At 35.9% G+C, this 26,135-nt stretch overlaps 1 protein-coding gene and 2 long non-coding RNA genes across 3 annotated transcripts in view; 1 reads left to right on the forward strand and 2 right to left on the reverse strand.

Annotated features, from left to right (window-relative positions):
- Window positions 1-26,135, forward strand: part of LOC127953399 (zinc finger protein 271-like) — a 281,640-nt gene that overhangs the window by 227,117 nt on the left and 28,388 nt on the right. The gene's annotated exons all lie outside the window — the stretch shown is intronic.
- Window positions 18,002-19,962, reverse strand: LOC127953475 (uncharacterized). The gene is made up of 3 exons (XR_008153226.1): window positions 19,867-19,962; window positions 18,505-18,632; window positions 18,002-18,355 (listed from the first exon to the last, which is right to left on the reverse strand). It is a non-coding gene; the product is annotated as an uncharacterized LOC127953475 (long non-coding RNA).
- LOC127953464 (uncharacterized) lies at window positions 21,442-24,815 on the reverse strand. The gene is made up of 5 exons (XR_008153195.1): window positions 24,516-24,815; window positions 24,108-24,191; window positions 23,775-23,885; window positions 23,233-23,287; window positions 21,442-21,749 (listed from the first exon to the last, which is right to left on the reverse strand). It is a non-coding gene; the product is annotated as an uncharacterized LOC127953464 (long non-coding RNA).

Here is a 26,135-nt window from a genome sequence, read left to right on the forward strand (position 1 = left end):
TTATTTGTATTTTAACCGATTTAAAAATGAAACTAAAAGAGAGTCTCCTCCCTTTCAGTCGAATTTCCCTTTCAGGAATTGAACCTGTAGGGGCGCATTTTCTCTCAGACAATGTAAGTCTCAGCACATAATACTCAAACAGAGGGACAGAGTGAGATGAGATGTCTGACAGTTTTTTAATTTTCTGTTATCCATACAGTGTTGTAAAGTCATGAAACTATGCATATTTACTCAGAATAACTTTTTTTCTGTATGAAAAAAGGTTTTGAAGTGTTTGGAATTTAAAAATGCAGGAAAATTAATAGTTCCATCTTTATTGTCATTTAAAAAAATCACCACGACAGAACCATCCAAGCTATCCAAAACCCATTCACAATTTAAGTTCCTCAATGTTTTTTCAACATGTACACCAAGTTTGGTGTGTATAGTGTTACTCTCCTCTGAGCAGTATGCATTAATTCACAGCTAAATGTAAAAAACAATCCACATTCAAATCAAAATAGCCGACTTCCTGTTGGTCGTAGCTGATGACTGTGAATTAGAAAGTTGTCCGTCTTGATAAGAACAATTTTTGTACTGAGTTTGGTGTCTGTAGCTAAAACTAACCCCCTCACTTTTGACAAAAGGTGGCGCTATAGAGTGCCTCTTCCACGCCCTCTTATGAACTTTTGCCAGTGTCTAGCTGTCACTAATACTGATATGTGTTCTGAGTTTGATGAAATTCTAAGCATGTTATATGCCTCAAAATCACCTGAGAAGTATTCCAGTTTGACATGTTGCCACGGCAACAATATTTTTAGATATCAATATCCCCCCAGCAGATTTATATCGGCTGTGTTTTAACATTATTCTGATGAAGTTTGAAGCAAATCGAGTAAAAATAAGATGCTGAATTCAAAGCATTTTGAAAATGACACACTTCCTGCTGCCAGTTGGTGGCGCTATAACTTTGACTCCTAATAGTCACATATATGCGATCGACATCATACAATGAATAATCTGATGAAGTTTGATTAAAATTAGGAAATGTATGTGGATGGTATTAGACACTTCCTGTTTCTCAATTCTCGCCATAAATTAAACGCCTCGCTACGAGCAAACCGTTCGAGATATCAAAAATCTCCTGGCAATTTTTCATCCCCAATGTCTTGAGATCATGTTGACCGAGTTTGGTGGCAATCGAGTAAAAAACCTATGACAAGTATATCAAATTCCAGAGCATGCGCTTTTTACATAACTCTAAATAGCTGACTTCCTGTTGGGCGGAGCCTATGACATGCAATACGCAAGTTGTTCGGCACGATGAGATCTATATGTGTACTGAGTTTCATATTAATACGTGTAAGTATGTGTGAGCTATACATCAATATTAATGACTGTGTTCCAGGGGGCGCCGTAGAGCCCCTGTGCCACGCCCGGGTCCCAACCTCTGCAGGCTCCTAAAGGCCACAGATCCAAAGGTGTGTGCAAATTTCCAAGAGTTTTTGAGTATGTTAAGGACTCCAAAAGCCCCCACAACTTTGACGACAAATATGAATAATAAACCCTAAATAGCCAACTTCCTGTTGGGCGGAGCCTATGATATGCAATACGAAAGTTGTTTGTATTGATGAGTTCTATATGTGTACCGAGTTTCGTATGTCTACGTACAAGTATGTATGATATATGGCCCTCCATATTCCAGGGGGCGCTGTAGAGCCCCTGTGCCACGCCCGTGTATCAGTCTCTGCCCGGCCCTAATGGCCGCAGGTTCCAATGTGTGTGCCAATTTTCAAGACTTTTTAAGCATGTTAAGGGCCCCAAAAGCCCCCGTAACGTTAGAAAAAAATAATAATAATAATAATAAATATAGCTGCAAGCAGCGATGGCGGGCTCAAGCCACCAATGCCATCGCCACCCCGGTGGCATCAGGTAAACTGTGTCCAGCGGGCACATGCATTCACAATATCCCTCTGGCAGTGAGGTTTTAAAGGATATGGCGGTTAAAGGGTTAATCCGAATCATCTAGACTTTAAAATCACATTCACAGAACAATATATATATATATATAACTTTAGTAACACTTTACGATAAGATTTCATTTATAAACATTATGTTAACATGAACAATATTTATATAGCATTCATTCATGTCAGTTAATATTCCAAACTTAAACATTAAAACATTGTTTTATTGTGATTTTTTTCCAAGCACATTTTACCAATTCCAAACCATATCAATCTTAATAACTACCATTATTTTTTATTTAATCATTTATGAGTGCTATACAATAGTCCAGGAAAGCTGGAAGAGAAAAACTCCTTATATTCATGTGCAGAATTATTAGGCATGTTTTCTTTTACAGATGAAATGCACTAAAAAAGAGTTTTAACTCAAACTGTTTTAACTCAAAGTCGAAAATTATGAAATACCCATGAGAAATATCAAACACAAATGCAATACAGAAATGGATAAGTTAAGACTTGACCATTGTACAAAAATGCTGACTGGGTCATGAGGTCAGAAAAGAAGAAGAAAAAAAAAAACAGGTCAAGAAGAACTGACAAAAATAATTGCAAAATAATTAGGAATTAATGTGAAGATTAATTTTTAGTCAGTTCTGCAAGACAGACTTTCAGGAAAGGAGGTGGAATAAAAATGAGCTCCTAAATCTTAATCCCGGATTCTGGAAGATATATTCCTCAAACCATCAGACAAGAGGAGGTGGTGCTGGTCCTTCACGAGTCACTCTAATCGGTTCATAAAGCCTATATATAAAGTCTTAATATATAGTATTTCACAATACTTCATGGTATTCTAAATAAATCATTTTTTGGAATCTTTGATTTCTCAGAACCTGACACATTGTAATTCTGAGACTCCAGGAAAGTGGCAGTTCTGTAAAAAATTCTATGTGTACATTTTTTTGAAGTGTTTAGAAGCTGCACTTAAAAAAATAAAAGACATTTACTGGTTACTTTTTTACTGTTATTTAAAAAAATCACCACGACAAAACCATTCAAGCTATCCAAAATTCATTCACACCTGTTCTGTAAGATAAATTCTTTAAACAGTGGTAAAAGAGGATGTGGTGCTGATCCTTCAAGAGTCACTCAAAACGTATCTGTCCATAAAGCCTATGAAGAATTATTCTTAATATACAGTTCACAATACTTCGGCTTGTTATTCTAATAAAGTGAGGGTCATTTTATCAGTAAAATACATAAAATTCATATTATTTTTCTTTGAAAGATTTCTATAAATGATTTAAATCATACTTGTTTCTACAATAATTATTTAAAAGTGATCCTATAGCTTCATCTGGTGGCCATTATTGGTACTAAGAATTGCAAGCTTGATTTATATGTTATGATAGTTTTAATTTTATGCTGGCTCTTGAAAGTGATAAAGCTATGAAACTTACTGTGATTCCTTCAAATGAGGACTTCTACTTATATAAAAAATTATGAAGATTTAGAATGAAAAATTGTAAAGATATAGTAAAATAACTATTGTATTTTTTTATGTTACTTTAATAAATCTCTATGGCAACACCATTTAAGCTATCCTTAACCCATTCACAATTTAACATATAGGCATAATGTTGAAAAAGGAGTATGGAGTAGTATGAGTAGGAGTATGAATTCATTTGCAGGCTTTATCATAAATCCACAATAAAATTTCTGAGTTCTGTATCAATCTGTGTTGTTGTTTGTTTATTTTTATCTTTTATTTTTCATAGGAAGATAACTTACTCTCATTTTTAATAAATGTGCTTATAAACCAAGGACAAGCTATTTATAGCTGTATTTATAAACTGCTTACTACTGACTATTGATATTGGGACAAGGCTTTATAAAGCATGAACTGACTATTTAATAATGAGTGCAGTTATTATAAAGTGTTATCAATGAATTTGCTAATGTTAACAAATTAGACATTATTTTACAGTGTTATCAAATCCTTAAATGACTCATAAGCATTTGTGAAAGTTCTGCTTGCATTACAGCTTAGTATTGATCTGTGAGCTGAACAGATTTACTGTTACATCCATGAGATTATGTAAATTAAAATAAATATAATGTCACAGGATGTCATAGGTCAGTATCAAATGAGTTTGAAATTATTATTTGCAGCACAAATAAGGTTTTTTTAGGATTTTTAAAAATCCCTAAAACTGTCAGAAAAAGGTTAAGGCCTAAGCTATTTCTATGTGAGTGGCTAATTTTATTTTTGTTTTTATAATTGTAATACACAAACTATGAAATTATACAAAATGTATAAAAAGATAAATAAATAAATACGCACACATTAAAAAAGCAGCCAAGTCGAATGAGTTTCCTTTTTTATATAGATTAAAATTGAAGACAGAAACAAGTGGTAAATGTGGTCACTTTAATATTCAAATCCAGTAGATCCAGTTTATGTTCACGTGGCTGTTTTCGTTTATAGTCGCCAAGCTATTATGTGTTTTGAAATAATCTTGTCCGTTATGTGTTCGTTCGTACGACGAAAGCCAGAATCCTGCAGCTCGAGAGATATGTTATTCTGCCAGTCGCGCTTTCAAATAGTCTTGCACACTTAAACAGGTCACAAACACCTGCATTTAGCTCTTGTTGTGTTACAATGGGTTTATTGTGTGCATTTGTGGTAATATTTTATTTAAAAAAGCTCTTAAACAAGAATAAATTCGTTTGTTTTGAGCTGGACACTGTACGCGCTGATCGGAGGCGGTGATTTCAGAAAGGCAGCTGCAAATATTTCATTTTCACACAAACAGTTCAAAAACATCTTAATTTAGCTCTTGGTGTGTTCTAATTGGTTGATTGTGTGATATCGCTGTAATAATTTATTTTTAAAAGCTTTAAAACAGGAATAAATTCGTTTTCTCTGAGCTCTTTACTCCAGACGCTCGTGGTCACAGCGGTGATTCATCTCTCCTATTTCTCACGTATCTCTGGCCAGAAATAATTTATCCATGAGCCCTGAACCGGTAATAATCAGATATGTTGGTTTAGCTTGTCAGTGTGAATTAAATCTAAGTATTTGTTTGTATTTTTAACCGATTTAAAAGTGAAAGTAAAAGTCCGGGAATTGAACCTGTAGGGGCGCAATTTCTCTCAGACAATGGAAATCTAAGCACATATACTCAAACAGAGGGACAGAGTGAGATGAGATGTCTGACAGTTTTTTTAATTTTCTGTTATCCATACAGTGTTGTAAAGTCGTGAAACTATGCATATTTCCTCAGAATGACTTTTTCATCTGTATGAAAAAATTCTTTGACGTGTTTGGAAGCTGCAATTTAAAAATACAATAATGATTCCCTTTGTAAGGTCATTTAAAAAAATCACCAAGGCAAAACCATTCAAGCTATCCAAAATCCATTCACAATTTAAGTTCCTATCAGAAATACTGATGTGTGTTCAGAGTTTTGTGAAATTCTAAGTATGTTATTTGCCTCAAAATCACCTGAGAAGTATTCCAGTTTGACATGTTGCCACGCCAACAATTTTTTAGATATCAATATCCCCCCAGCAGATTTATATCAGCTGTGTTTTAACATTATTCTGATGAAGTTTGAAGCAAATCGAGTAATAATAAGATGCTGAATTCAAATCATTTTGAAAATGACACACTTCCTTCTGCCAGTTGGTGGCGCTATAACTTTGACTCCTAATAGTCACATATATGCGATCGACATCATACAACGAATAATCTGATGAAGTTTGATTAAAATCAGGAAATGTATGTGGATGGTATTAGACACTTCCTGTTTCTAATTTCTCGCCATAATTTCAACGCCTCGCCATGAGCAAACCTTTCGAGATATCAAAAATCCCCTGGCAATTTTTCATCCCCAGTGTCTTGAGATCATGTTGACCGAGTTTGGTGGCAATCGAGAAAAAATCCTATGACAAGTATTTCAAATTCCAGAGCATGCGCTTTTTACATAACTCTAAATAGCTGACTTCCTGTTGGGTGGAGCCTATGACATGCAATACGAAAGTTGTTCGGCACGATGAGATCTATATGTGTACTGAGTTTCATATGAATATGTGCAAGTATGTGTGAGCTATACATCAAAATTTTTGACTGTGTTCCAGGGGGCGCCGTAGAGCCCCTGTGCCACGCCCGGGTCCCAGCATCTGCAGGCTCCTAAAGGCCACAGATTCCAAAGTGTGCGCAAATTTTCAAGAGTTTTTGAGTATGTTAAGGACCCCAAAAGCCCCCACAACTTTGACGAAAAATTTGAATACTAAACCCTAAATAGCCAACTTCCTGTTGGGCGGAGCCTATGATATGCAATACAAAAGTTGTTTGGATTGATGAGATTTATATGTGTACCGAGTTTCATACGTCTACGAGCAAGAATGTATGATATATGGCCCTCCATATTCCAGGGGGCGCTGTAGAGCCCCTGTGCCACGCCCGTGTATCAGTCTCTGCCCGGCCCTAATGGCCGCAGGTTCCAATCTGTGTGCCAATTTTCAAGACTTTTTAAGCACGTTAAGGGCCCCAAAAGCCCCCGAGACGTTGGAAAAAAATAATAATAATAATAATAATAATAATAATAATAATAATAATAAAAAATAATCCTAAGGAAAACAATAGGCCTCTCGCCCTTTGGGCTTGAGCCCTAATAATAATAATAATATAGCTGCAAGCAGCGATGGCGGGCTCAAGCCACCAGTGCCATCGCCACCCCGGTGGCATCAGGTAAACTGTGCCCAGCGGGCACATGCATTCACAATATCCCTCTGGCAGTGAGGTTTTAAAGGATATGGCAGTTAAAGGGTTAATCCGAATCATCTAGACTTTAAAATCACATTCACAGAACAATATATATATATATAACTTTAGTAACACTTTACAATAAGATTCCATTCATAAACATTATGTTAACATGAACAATATTTATATAGCATTCATTCACGTCAGTTAATATTCCAAACTTAAACATTAAAACATTGTTTTATTGTGATTTTTTTCCAAGCATTTTTTACCAATTCCAAACCATATCAATCTTAATAACTACCAATTTTTTTTTATTTATTCATTTATGAGTGCTATACAATAGTCCAGGAAAGCTGGAAGAGAAAAACAGGTCAAGAAGAACTGACAAAAAGAATTGCAAAATAATTAGGAAATAATGTGAAGATTAATTTTTAGTCAATTCTGCAAGACAGACTTTCAGGAAAGGAGGTGGAATAAAAATAAGCTCTTAAATCTTAATCCTGGATTCTGGAAGATATATTCCTCAAACCATCGAACAAGAGGAGGTGGTGCTGGTCCTTCACGAGTCACTCTAATCTGTTCATAAAGCCTATATATAAAGCCTTAATATATAGTATTTCACAATACTTCATGGTATTCTAATTAAATCATTTTTTGGGATCTTAAGTCTCTCAGAGCCGGACACCGAGTAATTCTGGAGACTCCAGGAAAGTGGCAGTTCTGTAAAATGTTGGCGCTGGAGACTAAATGCTCCCTGATAGTTTCACACCTAATTCACTTAACACACACACAAACACACACACACAGTGACAGTGGGACTGAGTGACATCAGATGTATGATAGTTTTTTTATTTTCTATCATCCATATAGTGTTGTATAGTCATGAAACTATTGTCATGAGACCAGTCATTCTGAGGAAATATGCCTCAGAATGACTTGTCTTTTATGTGTACATTTTTTTTAAGTGTTTAGAAGCTGCACTTTAAAAAAAATAAAAAGACATTTACTGGTTCCTTTTTTACTATTATTTCAAAAAATCACCACGACAAAACCATTCAAGCTATCCAAAATTCATTCACACCTGTTCTGTAAGATTAGTTCTTTAAACAGTGGTAAAAGAGGATGTGGTGCTGATCCTTCAAGAGTCACTCAAAACGTATCTGTCCATAAAGCCTATAAAGAATTATTCTTAATATACAGTTCACAATACTTCAGCTTGTTATTCTAATTAAGTGAGGGTCATTTTATCAGTAAAATTCCTAAAATACATATTATTTTATTTGAAAGATTTCTATAAATTATTTAAATCATACTCGTTTCTACAATAATTATTTAAAAGTAATCCTATAGCTCCCTCTGGTGACCATTATAGGTACTAAGAATTGCAAGCTTGATTTATAAGTTATGATAGTTTTAATTTTAGGCTGGCTCTTGAAAATGAAAAAGCTATGAAACTTACTGTGCTTCCTTCAAATGAGGACTTCTACTTATATAAAAAATTATGAAGAGTTAGAATGAAAAATTTTAAAGATATAGTAAAATAACTATTGTATTTTTTTTATGTTACATTAATAAATCTCTATGGCAACACCATTTAAGCTATCCTAAACCCATTCACAATTTAACATCTCAGTATATTGGCATCATGTTGAAAAAGGAGTATGGAGTAGTATGAGGAGGAGTATGAATTCATTTACAGGCTGATTTTATCATAAATCCACAATAAAATTTATTTTTTCTGTTCTGTATCAATCTGTGTTGTTGTTTGTTTATTTTTATCTTTTATTTTTCATAGGAAGATAACTGATCCTTTACTCTCCTTTTTAATAAATGTGCTTATAAACCAAAAACAAGCTATTTATAGCTGTATTTATAAACTGCTTACTACTGACTATTAATATTGGGACAAGGCTTTATAAAGCATGAACTGACTATTTACTTTTTGAGTTTGAAATTATTATTTGCAGCACAAATAAGGTTTTTTAGGATTTTTAAAAATCCCTAAAACTGTCAGAAAAGGATAAGGCCTAAGATTTCTATGTGAGTGGCTACATTTATTTGTTTTATAACTATAATGCATAAACTATGAAATTATACAAAATGTATAAAAAAGTACAACAGTCATTGTTTTCCAATGTTTTTTTTTTTTTTTTTTTTTTTTTTTTGGATTTACATGAAAAAAAATTAGCCTACTGCAATCATTCTAAACAGCTTGAATAAAACCTGTTAATATTTATTATAGACCACTGTAACTGTGTATAATCTAACAAACAAGTTTATTATGAAAATAAAAGTGTGTACACCAGAAAAATTGGACGATAAAGAAATTGCTAACAATAGTATAATAGAGCATGTTTTAGGTTTTTAGGCGTTTAGATGCAGAAATGGACAAATCAAATGTAAAATAAAATGTAATTGATTTAATTAAATATAGATTAATTCTTGTTAGAGCAAAATAATAAATAAATAAATAAATACGTACACACATTAAAAAAGCAGCCAAGATGAATGAATTTCATTTTTTATATAGATTAAAATTGAAGACAGAAGCAGCTGGTATATGCGGTCACTTAATATTAAAATCCAGTAGATCCACTTCAGATATATTTCTCAACAGTTTATGTTCACGTGGCTGTTTTCGTTTATAGTCGCCAAGCTATTATGTGTTTTGAAATAATCTTGTCCGTGATGTGTTCGTTCGTACGACGAAAGGCAGAATCCTGCAGCTCGAGAGATATATGTTATTCTGCCAGTCGCGCTTTCAAACAGTCTTGCGCACTTAAACGGGTCACAAACACCTGCATTTAGCTCTTGATGTGTTACAATGGGTTTATTGTGTGCATTTGTGGTAATGTTTTATTTAAAAAAGCTCTTAAACAAGAATAAATTCGTTTGTTTTGAGCTCGACACTGTACGCGCTGATCGGAGGCGTGATTTCAGATAGGCAGCCACAAATATTTCATTTTCACACAAACAGTTCAAAAACATCTGAATTTAGCTCTTGGTGTGTTCTAATTGGTTGATTGTGTGATATCGCTGTAATAATTTATTTTTAAAAGCTATAAAACAGGAATAAATTAGTTTTTCTGAGCTCTTTACTCCAGACTCTCGTGATCACAGCGGTGATTCATCTCTCCTATTTCTCACGTATCTCTGGCCAGAAATAATTTATCCATGAGCCCTGAACCGGTAATAATCAGATATGTTGGTTTAGCTTGTCAGTGTGAATTAAATCTAAGTATTTGTTTGTATTTTTAACCGATTTAAAAGTGAAAGTAAAAGTCCGGTAATTGCACCTGTAGGGGCGCAATTTCTCTCAGACAATGGAAGTCTGAAGCACACATACTCAAACAGAGGGACAAAGTGAGATGAGATGTCTGACAGTTTTTTAATTTTCTGTTATCCATACAGTGTTGTAAAGTCTTGAAACTATGCATATTTCCTCAGAATGACTTTTTCATCTGTATGAAAAAATTCTTTGACGTGTTTGGAAGCTGCATTTTAAAAATACAATAATGATTCCCTTTGTAAGGTCATTTAAAAAAATCACCACGGCAAAACCATTCAAGCTATCCAAAATCCATTCACAATTTAAGTTCCTATCAGAAATACTGATGTGTGTTCAGAGTTTTGTGAAATTCTAAGTATGGTATTTGCCTCAAAATCACCTGAGAAGTATTCCAGTTTGACATGTTGCCACGCCAACAATTTTTTAGATATCAATATCCCCCTTGCAGATTTATATCGGCTGTGTTTTAACATTATTCTGATGAAGTTTGAAGCAAATCGAGTAATAATAAGATGCTGAATTCAAATCATTTTGAAAATGACACACTTCCTTCTGCCAGTTGGTGGCGCTATAACTTTGACTCCTAATAGTCACATATATGCGATCGACATCATACAACGAATAATCTGATGAAGTTTGATTAAAATCAGGAACTGTATGTGGATGGTATTAGACACTTCCTGTTTCTCATTTCTCGCCATAATTTCAACGCCACGCCACGAGCAAACCGTTCGAGATATCAAAAATCCCCTGGCAATTTTTCATCCCCAGTGTCTTGAGATCATGTTGACCGAGTTTGGCGGCAATCGAGAAAAAAACCTATGACAAGTATTTCAAATTCCAGAGCATGCGCTTTTTACATAACTCTAAATAGCTGACTTCCTGTTGGGTGGAGCCTATGACATGCAATATGAAAGTTGTTCGGCACAATGAGATCTATATGTGTACTGAGTTTCATATGAATATGTGCAAGTATGTGTGAGCTATACATCAACATTTCTGACTGTGTTCCAGGGGGCGCCGTAGAGCCCCTGTGCCACGCCCGGGTCCCAGCCTCTGCAGGCTCCTAAAGGCCACAGATTCCAAAGTGTGCGCAAACTTTCAAGAGTTTTTGAGTATGTTAAGGACCCCCAAAGCCCCCACAACTTTGACGAAAAATTTGAATACTAAACCCTAAATAGCCAACTTCCTGTTGGGCGGAGCCTATGATATGCAATACAAAAGTTGTTTGGATTGATGAGATTTATATGTGTACCGAGTTTCATACGTCTACGAGCAAGAATATATGATATATGGCCCTCCATATTCCAGGGGGCGCTGTAGAGCCCCTGTGCCACGCCCGTGTATCAGTCTCTGCCCGGCCCTAATGGCCGCAGGTTCCAATCTGTGTGCCAATTTTCAAGACTTTTTAAGCACGTTAAGGGCCCCAAAAGCCCCCGAGACGTTGGAAAAAAAAAAAAATAATAATAATAATAATAATAATAATAATAATAATAATAATAAAAAATAATCCTAAGGAAAACAATAGGCCTCTCGCCCTTTGGGCTTGAGCCCTAAATAAAAAATAATCCTAAGGAAAACAATAGGGCTCTCGCCCTCCAGGCTTGAGCCCTAAATATAGCTGCAAGCAGCGATGTCGGGCTCAAGCCATCAGTGCAACGCCACCCCGGTGGCATCAGGATAACTGTGCCCAGCGGGCATAAGCATTTACAGTAACCCTCTGACAATCAGTTTTAAGGGATGCGGCAGTTAAAGGGTTAATCCGACCAATCTAGACTTTGAAATCACATACACAGAACAATATATATAACTTTAGTAACACTTTATTTTAATATTTATAAAAAATGTATAAGGTGTGCATTGTAGCTGACACCTATATGAACACATTACAATTGCTTTGTGACTGCAAGTCTTTCTTCTCAAATGCTATTGAGCTTCAAATTTGCATTTGAGCCCATGTGAAAAAGTTGCATAATTTACATATGACTTACAGTTTGTTGTAATAAATATCAAACATTCAATTTAATTGTGCATTATAGCTGTCACCTAGATGAACAATTACAGTTGTTTTTATGACTGTAAGTCATTCTCTTCAAATGCTACTGACGTTAGAAAAGTGTATAACAATATCACATGTAACTTTAGAGACCTTCCCTAAATTTGAGACTCTAGAAAGTCCAATGTCAAGACAACTTTATGCCTGTTTTATTTTCTTTAGTTTTCTTTTCTCTGTGCCGGATTGCTGATGTCCTATACCCAGGCATAGATGTCCATCCATCAATTACGAACATTCAGCCGCAAACATGAGGTGTGAGCGGTCGCGAGCGCGGATGGGAGAATGACGCATGTTTTTTTTTTTTTTTTTTTTTTTTTTGAGCAACTGGGATGGTGCCCCCTCTGGGAGTTGGTGCCCTACGAAGACTGCATACTATGTTATACTGCATAATGTTAACAAATTAGACATTATTTTACAGTGTTACCAAATCCTTAAATAATGTATTAGTGTTTTGTAATGATTTTAATGACCTATAAGCATTTGTGAAATAGTTTTGCTTGCATTACAGCTTTATCTGTCAGTTGAAGAGTTTTACTGTTACATCCATGAGATTAATAAATGTCATGTCACGTCACAGGTTGTCATAGGTCAGTATCAAATGAGTTTGAAATTATTATTTGCAGCACAAATTAGGGTTCTTAGGATGTTTTTAAATCCCTAAAACTGTCAGAAAAGGATAAGGCCTAAGAGATTTCTTAACCTGTAATGAAAGGAAAAAACACCACCATTAGCAACAACAAAAACAATAACAATTTAAAATACAGATTTTTTTTTCCTGATTATTAAAGGGATGATTAGGTCTCTCTGTCTCTCTCTCTGCCAGACAGCCCCTCCCTACAGTCCACACACACTGTCACAGTCACCAACCCCCTCACACTCCCCCTCCCTCTCCCCCTCCCTTCCCTCACACAGACAGGGTGGCCAGAGTGAGATCATGTCAGTTGAGAAGTCTGACAGTTTTTTAATTTTCTTTTATCCATACAGTGTTGTAAAGTCGTGAAACTATGCATATTTCCTCAAAATGATTTGATCTTTGTATAAAAAAATGCTTTGAAGTGTTTGGAAGCTGCAATTTAAACATACAAGGCAATTAATGTTTCCCTTTTTACTGTCATTTCAAAAATTCACCACGACAAAACCGTTCAAGCTAACCAAAATCCGTTCGCAATTTAAGTTCCTCAATGGTTTTTCTTCATGTAGACAAAGTTTGGTGTGTATAGTGTACTTCCCCTGTGAGGAGTATGCATTAAATCAGAGCTCAATTTAAATATTCAAATCAAAATAGCCGACTTCCTGTTGGTCGTAGCTGATGACTGTGAATTAGAAAGTTGTCCGTCTTGAAAAGAACAATTTATGTACCAAGTTTGGTGTCTGTAGCTAAAACTAACCCCCCCACTTTTGACAAAAGGTGGCGCTATAGAGTGCCTCCTTCACGCCCTTTTAAAAGCTTTTGCCATTGTCTAGCTATCACTAATACTGATATGTGTTTTGAGTTTTATGTAAATCTGAGCTTGTTGTCTGCCTCAAACTCACCATAACAGAACATTCAAGTTTGACACGTTGCCATGGCAACACTATATCAGATATCAATATCCCCACAACAGATTTACATCGGCCGTGTTTTGTCATTATTCTGATGAAGTTTTAAGTAAATAGAGTAAAAATAAGATGCTGAATTCAAAGCATTTGGAAAATGGCACACTTCCTGCTGCCAGTTGGTGGCGCTATAATGTTGACTCTTAATAGTCACATATATACGATCAGTATCATACAACGAACAAACCAATGAAGTTTGATCAAATTCAGGAAATGTATGTGGATGTTATTAGACATTTCCTGTTTCTCATATCTCGCCATAATTTCAACGCCTCGCCACGGGCAAACCGTTCGAGATATCAAAAATCCCCTCGCAATTTTCCATCCCCAATGTCTTGAGATCATGTTGACCGAGTTTGGTGGCAATCAAGTAAAAGACCTATGACAAGTATATCAAATTCCAGAGCATGCTTTTTATAAACAGCCCTAAATAGCTGACTTCCTGTTGGGCGGAGCCTATGACATAGAGTGCGAAAGTTGCTCGGCTCAATGAGATCTATAAGTGTACTGAGTTTCATATAAATACATGAAAGTGTGTGTGAGCTATGGTTCAAGATTTCTGACTGTGTTCCAGGGGGCGCTGTAGAGTCCCTGTGCCACGCCCGGGGCCCAGTCTCTGTGGCGTCCTGATGGCCGCAGATTCCAATGTGTGTGCCAATTTTCAAGAGTTTTTGAGCATGTTAAGGCCTCCAAAAACCCCCGGAAGGTTTAATAAAAAATAAAAAAAATAATAATAATAAGAAGAAGAATAATCCTTAGAAGAACAATAGGGCTCTTCGCCCCTTCGGGCTTGAGCCCTAATAATAATAACAAATAATCCTAAGGAAAACAATAGGGCTCTCGCCCTACAGGCTTGAGCCCTAATAATAACAAATAATCCTAAGGAAAACAATAGGGCTCTCGCCCTCCAGGCTTGAGCCCTAATAACAAATAATCCTAAGGAAAACAATAGGGCTCTCGCCCTCCAGGCTTGAGCCCTAATAATAACAAATAATCCTAAGGAAAACAATAGGGCTCTCGCCCTCCAGGCTTGAGCCCTAATAATAAAAAATAATCCTAAGGAAAACAATAGGCCTCTCGCCCTTTGGGCTTGAGCCCTAATAATAATAATAATAAAAAATAATCCTAAGGAAAACAATAGGCCTCTCGCCCTTTGGGCTTGAGCCCTAATAACAAATAATCCTAAGGAAAACAATAGGGCTCTCGCCCTCCAGGCTTGAGCCCTAATAATAATAATAATAATAATAAATAATCCTAAGGAAAACAATAGGCCTCTCGCCCTTTGGGCTTGAGCCCTAATAATAATAATAAATAATAATAAATAATCCTAAGGAAAACAATAGGCCTCTCGCCCTTTGGGCTTGAGCCCTAATAATAATAAAAAAGAATCCTAAGGAAAACAATAGGGCTCTCGCCCTCCAGGCTTGAGCCCTAATAATAATAATAATAAACGGAGCAATTCCAAGAGGGTCCTCACACCATCGGTGCTCGGGCCCTAATAATAATAATAATAAACGGAGCAATTCCAAGAGGGTCCTCACACCATCGGTGCTCGGGCCCTAATAATAATAATAAACGGAGCAATTCCAAGAGGGTCCTCACACCATCGGTGCTCGGGCCCTAATAAACAAAGCAGATACAAGAGGGTCCTCGCACCTCGGTGCTCGGGCCCTAATTAAGAGATACTAAAGCTACGGAGCCTTATAACAATAACAAATTACCTTTTAAAATCACAACAACAAAAATATTGCACAACAAGCTAGTCTTTTTCTAAATAAATAAAAATAAATAAGCTTTAAAATAAATAACACACTGTGGCTATATTTTTAGGACTTGCTTTAAGGCATGTTTACATTATTAAAAAAAAACAAGCTCCCTGGCCTTGGATGGGATGAGTCTGTGAGTTCTTCTATCTGAGATAATCTGCCCAGTTTTAGGAAAAAAAAAAAATTTCAGATGGCACGGATGTGGACACAATGCAAAGTCTTGTCTTTGTGACTTCAGAAAGGCTTTTGTATACTGGTGAACATCTCCTCCACCAGGGCAGAGGGTCTGATGTGCGGGGTAAGAGTGGCTCTGCAAGGTTGGCCATCATAGCATCTGAGGTCTTAGAAGAGGTAGCAGAAGGCCTCAAGCTTGCTACCCTTTCGTCAAAGTCTTCCCAAAACATGGCCCCTGCATTGGCAGTGCACCAGGATCTGAAACTTCTCACTCTGAGCTGGGTTAAAACTGTTAAAGCTGAAGTTATCATAACGTTAATGTCTTTAACATTAATAATTCAAATTCAAAATGTTATTTGCTTTTAATGTATGTCATTATGTCCCTTTTTGAGCAATCTTCTTATACATATATATCACCAATAAGTCAAGTCTGCCTAGGAAAAGCAATTATTATACCAGCAAACTCAAAATTGGAGTAAAAATGAACAAACTAGTCTATAAATACTTTTTATTGTAAGCTTGGATTATTATATTATTATATAGCCTAGTGTTTATTTACCGATAGACAGTCAAGAAGACAAATTAATCAAAATGTTATTTATAACAGGGTTTTATTTATTTATAAAATAATAACAAACCACAGATCCTCAACAAACAGTAACAAAAACACAGTGACAGAAATGTCAGAAATAGCGCATGGGTCTGTCACGTGATTAAGGAACGAGTCAAACTCGACCCGAAAGACTCATGAGATGAACTAATCAATTCTCTTTCCGGCTCAAGACCGCAGGCTTGTTCGACTTAATGGAGCTCTGCACAAACCGATCATCGGCTGACTTGAATCAGTGCATGCCGGTTAGAAATTTTGTCCCACTTGATACAGCGCTGACGCCACGTGACTGTGACGTGTGCCATCAAAGTACCGCGAGAGCGATTCGAGAGTAGCCGGAGAGCTTCTGAAGAGCAGCTGCACAGGTTCTGATGACGACACAACTGATCCACGATTGGCTGGATTCACTGATGACACCGATGACGTGCGTTTCAAGTTTATTGTGAGTCGACTTCAGTTTCAGAAATTCTCATATGGACTTTTAAAACAGTTCAATACGTTTTTATGTCATCTTCATCTTATAAATCATATTTATTAAATATTGTTTTACTGTATTTACTTTATTGTTAATATAAAGTTTGTGTATGTTTATTTTGCATGACTTTCTTTTTTATACAGACCCTTTACAGTATTCAGCAGCATAACCTATTCAAATGAGCATTTTTAATAACTAAAATATTAATCTTAAAAACATACAATCTAATGTGGTCATAAATGTATGCTTTATATACAAATGATACATGATACATTATGTTCCTCCATTTGTTTGGTTTCTTCATATTCTTTAGTTTATTTTGCTGTGTTTATACTTCACCTGCATGTGGTTAGCAAACTGCTAACAACTTGCTGTAACTTCAACTTAACAACATTCATGACCCTTCCAAAACACCACTTATACACACATTTAAACGCGATCAAGTAAGCAATCGCCACAGGATCTGCCATGATTGACGTAATTGCAGCAAACTACGGGTGCCACAACGTGTCCGGCTTCATATCTCCGTTTTCAGCTCCTCCCCACCTGCACGCAGCTACTCTCGCAGATCGGTTGCATCCAGCCGCAGCCGATGTCGAACACACCTCGAGTTAGTTTTGCGTATGGGGCTGTCACGTGATTAAGGAACGAGTCAAACTCGACCCGAAAGACTCATGAGATGAACTAATCAATTCTCTTTCCGGCTCTAGACCGCGTTGGTTTTGCGTATGGGTCTGTCACGTGATTAAGGAATGACTTGAACCCGAAGACTTCTTGTCAGATAAGAGGTGAGATGAGCTAATCACAGACTGAAGACCCAGCCCAGATAGCAAATGACATGTGGCCCAGTTCTGGCCCACATCTCCCATATTCTTCTGGCCCACATACCGCGCGGAATGACGGCGATGACTCAACCTGAGTCTGGCTGACATATGTCAGCCACAACTGAACCAGATCTGGGCCACATCTCAAAAATGGCATGGGCGACACCTGGCCCAGATGTCAACCACGCCATTTCTGAGATGTGGCCCAGATCCGTCCCAGTTGTGGCTGACTTCTGGGTTAGATATGGCCCATATTTACCCTTTCTAGACACAAAAGAATATGTAATTCATCCAGAATAAAGAAAAGACTCATGTAGTCTAAACTGCTTTATTAAAATATAAAAATTAGACAAATAAATATACATACATGAATACAACTGCATGTATAGATATAAAACAAATACATTTACATTATTACAAAAAAAATGCAGATAAATATTTATAAATATAGTTAAATACACATTAACATTACATTTACATTTAGCAGACAATTTTATCCAAAGCAACTTACAAATGAGGACAATGGAAGCAATCAAAATCAACAAAAGAGCAATGATATACAGGTGCTGGTCATATAATTAGAATATCATCAAAAAGTTGATTTATTTCACTAATTCCATTCAAAAAGTGAAACTTGTATATTATATTTATTCATTACACACAGACTGATATATTTCAAATGTTTATATCTTTTAATTTTGACGTTTATAACTGACAGCTAAGGAAAATCCCAAATTCAGACGCGGCAGAGAGGAGTGAGTATGAGAAACATTCAGATACACAAGCTGATTCAGTCTTCTGAATTGGGAGTAGCGAACATGCATTATAAACTTCTTTCAAATTAGAATCTGTTGTGGAGATAAATGTGCAAGATAACGTATATGTACTAATAAAAACATCAAACAAAAAAAATGTATCTTTTACTCTCCAGTACTGAAAGCAGAACTGATAAGGGAGCCCTTGATACTGTGACACAGCTCTTTCAAATTAACATTACCTTTTTTGCAGTGGCGGTAGTTTGTATGTCCATCTATAGTTGCCATCATCTAAGGTCTTTTGAGTACTGGTATCATCTGAAGTCCTCACAAGTCCTGCAAGTCCTGTGCTGTGCAGTTTCTAATAACCCTGGGATGGACATTTGCAAAAACAGGAAGGCAAAGGGAGAAAGATTAGCATAGCTGCTGTTCATATCATTTCAGGCAATGTGCACTTTTTACTATTTCATCAATGGAGTACATTGAGTACTATTTTTAATCTAGTAGCTTTAAACTGAAATAATTTTCCCTTAATAAACATTTGTCCGTTTTTGGGGAACAGACACAGTCTCTATAGAATGGACTGCATATGCCAGAGTAACATTTAATACATTTTAAAAAAAATTAACTGGGAGGAACATCATAACTGTAGTTTACACAACCATTCAAGAGTTTGGGGTCTGTAAGATATTTTATGCATTTATAAAAAATCTCTTATGCTCACCACGGCTCCATTTATTGAATCAAATTACAGTAAAATAGTAACACTGTGACTATTACAATTCAAAACAACTCTTTTCTATGTGAATATTATGTTAAAACATAATTTATTCCTTTGATCAAAGCTGAATTTTCAGCATCATTACTCCAGTCTTCAGTGACAAATCTTCAGAAATCATTCTAATATGATGATTTACTGCTCAAGAAACATTTCTGATTATGATCAATGTTAAAATACAGACGTGCTGAATTTTTTTTTTGTTGGATTCGTTGTTACATAGACTCCAAATATTTGAATGTTAGTGTTACTTGCATCAAATTGTTCAAAATCATCTGTTAAAAATAGTGTTCCTGTAGTTCAACTGGTAGAGCACTGTGCTAGCAAGCAAGTAAGCGCAAGGTTGGGGGTTTGATTCCCCGGGAACACATGATATGTAAAAATTGATAGCCTGAATGCATTTTAAGTTGCTTTGCATAAATGCATAAATAAATGCAGGTCTTTTGAACTTTGTATTCATCTGTGAATCCTGAAAAAATAAAATGCATCACGGTTTCTACAAAAAAAATGAAGCAGCACAACTGTTTCAACGCTGATAATAAGTTTCTTGAGCAGCAAATCAGCATTTCTGAGGGATCCATGTGACACTGAAGACTGGAGAAATTATGCTGAAAATACAGCTGCACATCACAGGAATAAATTAGTTTATAATGTATTCACATAGATAACAGCTATTTTAAATTGTAATAATATTTCACAATATTACTCTTTTTACATATTTTAATCAAATAATTACTACAGAGGTGAGCAGAAGATAATTATTACAAATTGTATCAACTTCAAGTTTTTGAAAACTAGTGTACTGTATATTTGAGGTTTGACTTACTGTACTAGTCTTGTGGTCAATAGCATCTTGGAGATGTTGTCTTACAGTAGGTTCACTCCAGGCCATCAGCACTGAAGAATCTAGGAACAAAACAAGCAATTTGACACAGAGCCAACAATATTTAGTCTGCAGTTCCAGGTTTATTAGATGGAAACCAGCTAGAGCAGGTGAAATGCAAAAAATAAATAAAATAACAGATTAATTGCGATATATGTTGTGAAAAAAATGCATATTATGTTACTTAACCTTTTCAGCGCTTCCCAGATCTCTGTTGTAGAAGGATTATTTTGTCACTCTTGAAATCGCAGAACAGTTTTATGTTTACCATAAAAGATCAAAACAACTTTCGTTTTCAGCCAATTTTCGCGCTCCTTGATAACGTGTCGTCATCGATAACAGTAAAGTGTAAAATGTTAAGGTTAAATAAATTAAGCAATTTCCAATCATCCATTGAAAGATTACCAACAAAACAGTCAAAATCTATCATCTACAGATGAAGATTTGATTAAAAGCCCAAACTTTCATAAATAAGAGCACAATAGAGTTATCATACCTGACGATACGTCGTCTGAAAACGGTAGAAATGCTAACGGACTTTTTCGAAGACATTAAACCATTCCTATAAAGTAAATAAACAACAGAAGCGAGTCAAATACAAGTAAGAGAAGTGTCAACAACAGTTATAAGTAATATTTGTGTGATTGTATGGACTTAACTCACCTGAAAACAGTGAAATCAGCGAGAAACGTTTCCTCGTGACATTTGCAGTGTTGCGCTCCGTTTCCATGGCAACTCCATCTGGTCCGCGCGCACGCCCATGAAAGCACGTCACGAATTAAAAGTCACATTACGTTACATAAATAAACATATGAATAAACAAATGCCCCTTTTTTATTTCAGTAAGAGGGGGCGCGGCCATTTGTAAATTTAATGTGTCTGGCTTTCGGTGTCATTTCAGCTATATTAGCTGTACAAACAGCTTGTTTTGCTGTTTACTGTTGCAAACTGCTGTATCTTACCATGGTGTCCTCGACAACTTCAGTGCTTTCCAGTATGAGGATCACCTTAACAAGCTGAAAAGACTCCTGCGGAAACCTACATGTCCTCTGAGTCAGATTGTGAGAAGGTTCTCAGAAATGCAAAGCTGCAGCAAAAAAAAAAGGAGAAAAACAACCCACCAATGCTCAGAAAACAACACACAGCTGGCCCTCTACCTGAATGTTTTCACGGATCTTCACAGTACAAAGAAATAAAAACCTGCTCTTACACTCTTAAACTGGACCAGGCCAACAGTTATGTTTACATTGATGAGAAAGTTGCAAAGCTGCAAAATATAATTTCAGCGAAGGATGACATTTACGTGGCCTACACTACCTTCAACAATCATGAACCTTTTTTTGATTATCCCCTTCCATCCTCAGAACTTGGTATTCATCTAGTTCATGGCATCTCAGGACCAACACATTTCTGCAAGTTTGAGAACATTGAGGCGAAAGCTTTCTTAGTTCCTTATGACCGTAATTTAGTTTCAGTCCCTCTTTTACACACACACTAATTTTTTTTATTTTTATTTTTTTTGGACTTGCTACTTTTATTTTGGGTAACTGAATCATGCATATGAACAACTGAAATGTAATAAGAATCGTTACACTTTATGGGGATTTAGGTTGTTCCAGCTAAAATAAAACAACAACAAAAAGAACATGTACCTGATAGTGGAGTTCGTCGGAGAAGGGAGTACCGGTCCTGTAGCAAGGTCCTGGTACTCAGATGGCCACTCATGGTGGCCTCCATACAAAGACTTGGACCGGTTACTAAAGAGCGTCAGGTTGATGGAGGCACCACAGCCAGATAAGGGTTGGACCAAGCATCAGGCCAGAATTCTACATGAGTCGGGTAAGCAAGTTAAAATACACTTTAAATAAACATTAAAACAGATGACAAAATTACTAATACACGATATTCCACAGCTTAATGTTTTCATGAATTAAGTTCACATACTTTGATAATTTCAGCATCATTTGACAACATTTCCAAAAAATGGAAAAGGGCATGCTACACTTCTGACATCTCAGAATCTGAAAATTGTATAAAAAGAATTCACAAGTAAGTTGTAAAAATACATATTTCACTTTAAAAAGATACATTGAAAAGTAATTTCAACAAACAGTAATATTCAGTCTTCTGAAACTATAGAAAGTTTATGTGAGTAACAGATAAATTTATTTACTTATAATCTTGAATTGAGCCCTACCTTTTCACTCACAATTAGTAACCAGCCATGTTCAGTTTCTAATGCAGGGCTCGACATTAACGCTTTTCAGCTTGTCCGGGACAAGTGGATTTTGTGAAGGGGCAAGTGAAAGAATTGTACTTGACCGACAGGACAATTAACCTCATTAAAATTTGAATAAACAATAACTAGGGCAGCATGGAAACTTTGGCGAGAATGACTCTGATTGTATTACTTTCAGTGTAAACTCTGATTAAGGTCACATAAGTTGAGGCTCGTACAGCCTGTCTGACTCGTGGAGAAATCAAAACTATAAGCGCAACAGCACACACAAAGAAACAAATGTGAACAAACATAAATATTCTAATTCCATCAGGTGCGTGATTTCACATAGAGCAGCTGTTACTACACAGAGCCGTTGATCACAGACATGCTGTGCAAATCCTAGCATATAATGAACTTGGATTTGCGCAGCTTGTCTGTGAACCACGGCTCTGTGTAGTAATAGCTGCTCTATGTGAAATCACGCTACTGATGAAATTTACCGCTGATTAGAGAACCAGCTTTACTGAAGAGATGTGCATTAATCATCGGCTGATATATATCGTGCACCCCTATTTAACAAAGTCTATACTAAAATTATTTTAGTCCACCAACGTTAATCCGGTCATTTATCTCCGGTCTGGTCTAATTGTAGGATTAAAATCACTGATTTTGCGATATGATTGGTCAGCCTGCATGTCAATCAAACTTTCTGCAAAGGGTCAATTTTGCCAATTTTTTTGCCACATTCACGTAAGAAGAGCTTTTTTATATATATTTTGGCCTTTTCCTAACCTTCCTGGGTTATTGTACGGTGTCAGAAAACCTGTATATAGACCACAGAAAGTAGTATGCACCCTTTTTGGAGTTTGAATTGGAAAAGGAAATTACACCGTATTTGTTGCTTTTTTTTGTTTTTGATTTTTTTTAAATTGACAAACATGCTAGTTTATTACCTATATAATCCATTTTTGTAAAATAATCTAATTCCCTGATTTTGCTCTTAGAAAGAAAACATTCTCATCAGATGATGAGCTTCATGAAACCCCCAACAAAAAAGTTAAAATGAATAGAGACAAAAATCCACCTACACCAAAAATCCAGCCCGCACCAAAAGTCCCGCCTGCACCAAAACCTCCAGCACCTCTAAAATACATGAAGACAAAAGGTAAAAATACAATAAAACAGTTAAATGACTAAGGCATAATAGTGTGTGACTGCTGAGTGCTATTCTTTTTCAGGTCCTGTTGTACGACCTCTGCTTACAACAAGCAAAGCAGTGAACTCTTTCAGCAATTGTGAGTTTTAAATTGAGAAAACTGATATTTGTGGATGTTTTGTTCCATGCTCAAGAATGTTCCTTAGCCATGGTAAGATCAATGTATAGCACAGGCTCTCGTGATTTGTTGGTTTACATCACTTTTCTTTTTCAGCTTCACCCAATTCTGTTTCTGTTTTAACAGTTTGGACAGAACTACTATCATTACATTCATAACTTGAGGATTTACATACTAATGATGATTTAATAATAAACATTTGGTTGCCAATTAAAAGTGATAGCAATCTCAAGCTTTAGTAAGGCTTTGTGTAGTACAAAATCTTGTTTTGTGAGGCAGACATAACATCTACATACCAATTCTTTCAACAGCATTTGTTAATCACCACCAAAGGGCCATGGAGAAGCCAGAGCAGGCCCGTTTTGAGACTTTCCCCAGCTGTCAAGGTAACAGGCTCTACATGAGTACTGTAAACACAATGTAAAAGCTGTAAATTCACAGCATTTATGACAACTCAAAAGCCTGACTCCATAACAGGGTGGGTCAAGTTTCCTATTGCTGAATAAATAGATGACATGCAGTTTGTAAACTTATTATTCAAGTTGATTTTCTGATCATATTTTTATTCCTTTAATGAATAAAAACCAGCCATTAAAATGAATGTGTCATGTAAAATTATTTAAATTTACCAGTTCCATCATTCTCAGCTCCAGATGTTCCCATGAGCTTCTCCCAGGCAGATGAGCCACAAGATCATTGGGGTGAACACTCACCTGACATTCAAGGTAAAAAAAACAAAAAAACAATAAGTATTTGGTAAAAGAAAACAAAAAGGACAATTACTGTACACACATAAGGTAATTCAGCATGTTATGTACAATCTGTCAGAGAATGCATTTTCTTTGCTGAGACCTTCAAGTTCCAAGCAAGAAAGAACACAGCGTAAGTTGTATGACTCACTTTTGGTAAATACTGTAGGATTTCATCTAGGTTTACTATAGAAAATGTGCTTGTTTAAAGCAAAAAATTTAAAGCTACATAAGCTAAAATACAAAGAAATAGAGAGCACAATTCAGTTGAAGCAGCAGAATGAGTACCTTTTGTAATGTCAATGAGCTTCTCTCATTCAGACCGCCAGCTGGAAACTTGGGAAGAACACCCATCTATCACTCAAGGTAAAAAACATTAATTAGTATATGGAGGAAATCAAAAACACAATTGCAAATGAGTCATGGCCTAACACAACCTAATACAGTTTTTTTCACTTTTTCTAATTAGAGAACAAATTCTCTGCCTTAAGACTCTCTCAAGACCAAAGACTATCAACCACACAACAAGGAAGAATGCAAAGTAAAAAAAAAAAAAAAAAAGTCAATTTCAGTCATTACTAGGGTATCACTAAAAGGGGTCATATGCTATTTTAAAGACCATTATTTTGTATATTTGGTGTAACAGAATATGTTGACATGCTTTAATTTTGAAAAAAAAAAACATTTTTCAAATACTGTACATTATTGTAGTTCCTCTATGTCCCGCCTAAATATTCCTGCGAATGCACACAATCCACCAATTAGAACACACTAAGAGAAAAATCCTGGGGTTTTTGAGCCGTTTATGTGTGCAAAATGCAATATTTGACATCGCGAAGGGGGAAAAAAAGTCACATGACAGCCGCGTTTAGGGCGAGATCAGACAAATAAATAGGCTACACATTTCATTCACACTGACAAGCTAAACCAACATATGTTATTATTACCGGGTCAGATATCTCATTAATAAATTATGTCTCTGACCAAAGAACAGAGAGAAAGACGAGAGAGAAATGAGCACTTCATCAGCATTTTTTAAGCGCTTCCAAAAATAATATCACAGCACTAATCCACCCATTAGAACACAACAAGAGCAGAATTCAGGTGTTTTTGAACTGTTTATGTGTGCAAAATGAAATATAATTTGACAGCGTGATACAGCTTATGAATACTGGAAGGAAAAAAAAGTCACGACAGCCTTTTAACTCTGGAGTCGATTAACGCATATACGCGTTTTGAGGCATTTTCTCCTGATAACCCCGACAATTACTTAAATTACACTTTCAGTTTTAATCGTACAGATAAGAGCAATACATCAATCGAATCTGTAAAGGGTCCACATTTTTTTGGATACAAACATAATAACAACAAAACTTTGTGCACTTATAAAATAAAGATAACAAACAAGGTGTGCTGTCTCCAGCCTTGGTCTGCGCTGATCTTCATTTACAGCACGTCATTAAAATGAACTGTAACTCCATGAATACTCAACGAAGAGACATGAGAGATATATCTATAGAAAGCTTGACATGTCTACTTTTAAACCAAACAAGTGCTGCCAAACAAATTTTCTGTGATAAAGTAATCCATATCAAAACAACGCAATGTCCTTTTTTCACGTCTAATGTGTGGAAGGCCAAGAGGGTCAAATACACGTGAATTTTAACGTGTCTCTGTAAAGGGTCTACTTTTTTTTGGATACAAACATAATAACAACAAAACTTTGGGCACTTATAAAATAAAGATAACAAACAAGGTGTGCTGTCTGCAGCCTTGGTCTGCGCTGATCTTCATTTACAAACACTTCATTAAAATGAACTGTAACTCCATGAATACTCAACGAAGAGACATGAGAGATATATCTATAGAAAGCTTGACATGTCTACTTTTAAACTAAACAAGTGCTCC

The sequence above is a fragment of the Carassius gibelio genome, chromosome B3 (assembly GCF_023724105.1).
Source record: "Carassius gibelio isolate Cgi1373 ecotype wild population from Czech Republic chromosome B3, carGib1.2-hapl.c, whole genome shotgun sequence".
Taxonomy (NCBI): Eukaryota; Metazoa; Chordata; class Actinopteri; order Cypriniformes; family Cyprinidae; genus Carassius; species Carassius gibelio.